General features: G+C 47.7%; 1 non-coding gene across 1 annotated transcript; it reads right to left on the reverse strand.

The window, feature by feature from the left end:
- Nucleotides 1-2,679: 2,679 nt before the first annotated feature.
- On the reverse strand, nucleotides 2,680-2,751 carry TRNAG-GCC (transfer RNA glycine (anticodon GCC)). The gene has a single exon. It is a non-coding gene; the product is annotated as a tRNA-Gly (tRNA).
- Between the last annotated feature and the right edge of the window lie 2,249 nt (nucleotides 2,752-5,000).

Below are 5,000 nucleotides of genomic sequence, written 5' to 3' on the forward strand. Positions count from 1 at the left end.
AGATGAGCAGGCACTTGAGCCTGGAACTGATGAAATTCGGGGGAAAGATGGAACCGGTCACTATACTGGGGGGGGCGAGACATGGCCGCGACTTAAGATTCAAGTACCGTTGAAAAGACTAAAGGAACGGGGGGAATGACTACCTGGTTGAAAGCACAGGCTAATACGAGCCGACCAGAAGAAGGAAGGCTTAGATTACAAGATCCTGGACACAATCTTCCTAGAGATGGAGAGCCCCTTGCCTCGCCTTTTCTAGCCTCTCCTTCTTGCTTGCTTACCTAGCTCTTGTCTTAGTGACTCTTCCTCTTTTCTTTTCTAGGTTTTTTTCTGAGTGTTAAAAAAACGGTAGATTTTTCATTTGCCGATGAATTGGATCCGCCCCGATTCGATCAATAATGGGATTCTTGGCTAGAGAAAGGTTCTGTGACATGGACGCCCAGCCCAACTCGGTCGGTCGGTTGGCCCACCTAACAGATGATGAGATTCTCGATCGGTTTGATCGAATTTTGAAAAGTCTTTCTCACTATTCAGAACAGTAGAGCTTTCGATCAAGATGTTCTCGCCTCCCCCGTTCGGGCTCTCGCTCGAATCGGAACCTTTATGCGTTAGTAGGCTTTCGACTCAATCTAATAGCCTACCTATCGGGCGCCAATAAAAGAGAAAGTTTTCGCATGGGCTCATCATCTGATGCAGAACCGATGCGAGAGGGATAAGAAAGATGGGAGAAGCGGGGATTGATAGCTTTCAAGAACTAGTGGAAATGAACGCCACCCTTGTTTTAAAACAAATTCCATCTTGGGCCAAGCGTTGCCAGCCGGTAATAGCCGAAGGCAAAAAAAAAGTTATGGAATAAGGGCGAGAAGGAAGAGAAGAAGGATGAATAGTTGCCTAGCCGAGGAACTTGAGGCCGACATTTAGAGTGCGGTCCTGGAGTTCAAGACGCCGCCTAAAACGAGTGTCGGTCATAGAGAGGCATTGATTTTTCAATGAAAGAAAGCCCATCTCTTCTTCCCTCCCGCCTCAACAGCAGAGCTAGATGCAGATAGCAGATACAGATCTAGATGCGAGATGATCCCGAACCGATTTCATAACCACCATACATCACCAATCACATTCCACATCCCACTTCAAGCTTTTCGATTCCCCGGGTAGCCTCCTCTAAAAAGGCATTCCAGCTTCAGAGGCAGGTGAGCCGGGTCAGGAAGGAGTTTGACTGCTGGGATGGGATCGGATCCTACTCGAAGGACTCCACCACGAAGTTGAGTCTTCGGGTTGGATAGGCAGTAGAGATAGGAACTCCTATCTGTAGGGTGGGCTTTCAAGACAGAGATGCACTACTCCACCTGGAAAGGGCTTTCCCTCGTGGGGAAAGAAAAGAGAAGAACCAGAACCCTTATTTATTCAAATGAAAGGTCAGGCCAGAAGGGAGTCAAAAATCAATAGAAAAAAGACCTTCCTGGCCGACGGGACTCTACGTCTGGGTATTATTCCATCTCAAACTCGGATTAGGAAGAGTGCCCTTCCCTTGAACTAGAGATCAATCATAATAAACAATACAATAAAAGAAATGGATTCTCCTGCCGGCGAGAAAGGAAAAAAAAGGCATAAAAAAGGGGGAGAAGAGGAGATTAAGGATAGTCACTCCACTCCATAGATAGTGAATACAGATTCTTGTTTCATTTTCAATTCCTTTCGGGTCGAAAACGCGGGCTGCTGGTGGGGCCATGCCCCCTCTTCTTCCGCTTTACAACCAGAATAAGGAACCTTAGAATTAACCCTACCTGTCGATGAAAAAATGGGATTTGAGAGGAACACCAGCTAGCGGATCAGAAAGATTTGTATGGAATGTCCTACTCCTGCCTGAGCTTTCCGATCAACCAATCCCCTATTTCAGGGACATCTCTTTGTTAGGTAGGCCCAGGGATCACTGATTAGTCGAATGAGCCCATCCCTATGGCCTATCAAAACTTGGTGGACCTTCCCTTGAACCGGTCACGGAGCTCTCAACTGAGTTGTTTAGGTTCTGGAATTCCATCTCTAGTTGGGGGTTTCGGTTCGAAGGTTATAAAATGTGGTGCGGTTTCATCTCTCTCGACCAGTTCAGGTTCAAGAGAAGGGTGATCGAGGGGACCCAGACTTTAGATCTCTTCTCTATGGCAGGAGGTTTATTTCGTATCAAGAGTGTGTTGGGGAGGCCTGGGAAGACGGATTGGATCGAGAGGCGATGCCTATACCTCTTCTTTTTCGATAGGATTCCCATCATTTGCAGTTTCCGGCGAAGGAGACAAGGGCGAGGCACCGAACATGTTCTATCCTCAACCTCCATCCGTCATTAGTAATCTCAATCCGCTTTTCCTATTCACTAGTACACTGCGCGCTACAACTAGCAGCCCCTTTACTAGTCAGGGAAAAAGCTAGCGCGCTAGCTAGCTACAACTAGGTATAACCCCTACTTTATTGTATTGTTGGGATATTTGAAGAAACCTGCTGAAAAACCGAAGCGCGCTAACGCGCAACGGCTGAAAAGCCAGCAACTTGTTAGGAGTAGGTTTTGGCTTGCCCCTTTCCACTTATTAGGGGGATAGGTTTGGAACCCTATACAAGGTGCTCTAGGGCAGAGCCCCTATCTCTAAAGGGGCTTATGCACTCCACTCGTTACCACTAAACGACGAAGCCAGGAGCGGAAGGAGGGACTTGAACCCTCAACCTCAGCCTTGGCAAGGCTATGCTCTACCATTAAGCTATTTCCGCCAGCTACGGTAGTGGCGAAGCACTACTGAGCAATTCACGTATCACTTGATATGGACGACTTCTGTTTTTCCGCCAGACCACACTCTTGACCTCCGATCGAGCTAGGAGCACGAGTAGGTAGGCAGGGGGATAGGGGCTGTTCAATCAATCTCCGGCCGCTCAGTGCCGCTATTGGTGCGAGTTGTAAGGAGTCTTGGTCTCGAGTCGAGCTGGGGCCTCATTTCATTCTCGTAACGGGAGTGAGTGCACCGCAAGACCAGACAAGTTACTCCCTCGTCTCGCAGCGGCGGCATCTGTCTTTTTTTTAAGTTAAGTCATTTCCTAAGACGGCTCCTCTTATTCTACGATAATCCAAGCAGCAGCTCCACGAGTCCGCTCAGAACCAGTCGATTCCGGAGCCATTCGTTCTCCCCTCTCGGTTGCCCTTTGCCAGCTACTAGAGCAAGTAAGAGAACCTACAGTGAATGAACAACAAGAACTGCAGATTTTGACCGGATTGTACACCTTTGTGTCTGGCTATGTATATGGATGTGCATAAAGAAGGGACGGGACATCTCTCTCCCTTTTTTAGGAGGATGAGAGAGGGAAGAAGCTGCAGCGGCACCTCAGGAACTTCTTACTGGGGCAGCACCCATAGGCGCGAGTCTTTGGATGCACGTGTTTTGTTCATATTCCTGCGCAGTTAAGAGAAAAAGAGTCCCCAAGGCAACCACTTGTGTCTTTCTTGGATATGCTCAGTCCGGGTATAGATGCTATGACGTGAAATCCAAGAGAGTCGATGTATCCTTGAATGTTCTCTTTAATGGGGTCGCCTCATATTTTCCTTTACCTAATTAATCATCCCCGGGCGGTGATGGAGATGTATTGCGGCCTTCTCCTGTTCATCAACTCGAACCTCATTCTTCTGCAGTTGATGTTACGGATCAGCCTGACTCTTCAGGCCAGCATCTTCTGCCGGTCGACGAATGCGTGCTCCGGTTGTAGCAGTGTTGAATGAACGGCAGGTTTGTTTACCCAGACCAGGTAAGCCTAAAGGTGGTCCCGATGTTAGATTCTCAACATTTGAACCGACGGTTCTATTGGTGACCCATTCCAACCAAATAAGCTGGCCGCTTTTACTTTGATTAGCCTTTCAGAAATAGGGGTGCGGGGGTGCTGTGCTCCTCTTCATTTGCTCCCGTTAACGACCACAAAGGCATACATAGAAGGCAGATGAGAGAAAGCGAAAGCGCTCGATGAACGATGATTGAAGATTGCAGCATATTTTTTATAAAGACAGCAGTAGACCACTACATTTTTTTAGCAGAATTTGGCCAGCGCATCGACCTAGTACAAAATGGCCATCTTACTGAATCCGAAAAGTCGACTACGACAAAAACGTAGTTATTCCCCCCCCTTTTTTAAGAAATAGAGCAATCGTCCTACGAAATCTATGGTTATGCTTTTCCCATAGCCAGGAAGGTATTGGGCTGATAAAGCCCCAACTTACTCTTGGACGGCTTCGACGTGCTGCATAGAGCACACACAACCCATCACCGTTGGACATCTGCTTCTATCCTGGGCCAATAAGAATGCCTTTCCAGGTGAGCCAGAGTTTGATTACACTTTGGAGTTGATCAAACTCTGGCGTCATGAAGGACTGCGAGACGCCTTGTCCCTCCGAGTACTCCGCCGTAAAGTCCCCGAAGTCCAATAAGGTGGTAGAAAGAGCAGTTGCGGCGCTTTACTAATAACATAAAAAAAGGGGTATGGACAGAAAATCTGCAACCGTCGTTGGCCTTTCTTTTCTTATCCTACCAACTTTATTCACTTCGCGGTAAACAGATACTTTCCAATAGCCAGTAGGTCAAAGCCTTTCTTTTGGGGTCCAAGGGTGCCACCCCGTACTCCCCAATTCCTGTCTTCGGAACTACGGGGATAGGTGACTTTCTGCGATGGCCCTCCACCTCGTTGGGAAAAGTGAAAGGAAATAACAAGCCCTAAACTAAAGACCAACTAGCAGCTTATCAACCACCGAACACAGACTCATGTTGGCGATGCCATGGTTAAGTACGAGGACCACCCACCCAGCAAAGAGCGAGGTCTTTCACTTTCAGCCAAGTACTTCAAAAAAAAAGAGTGGAAGGCGAAACAACTACAACATTAGAGGAGATTTTCTGTACTGTATAAGTGGCTCGGAAGAAGAATCACGTCTCCAGTCGATTCTACTTCATGTCTGACTAGATAAGTCACAAGGCCTGTCCTTCTTC

This window comes from Syzygium oleosum, unplaced genomic scaffold (assembly GCF_021117445.2).
Source record: "Syzygium oleosum isolate NSW1041296 unplaced genomic scaffold, Sole_v2.1 Sole_v2.63, whole genome shotgun sequence".
NCBI classification, from domain to species: Eukaryota; Viridiplantae; Streptophyta; class Magnoliopsida; order Myrtales; family Myrtaceae; genus Syzygium; species Syzygium oleosum.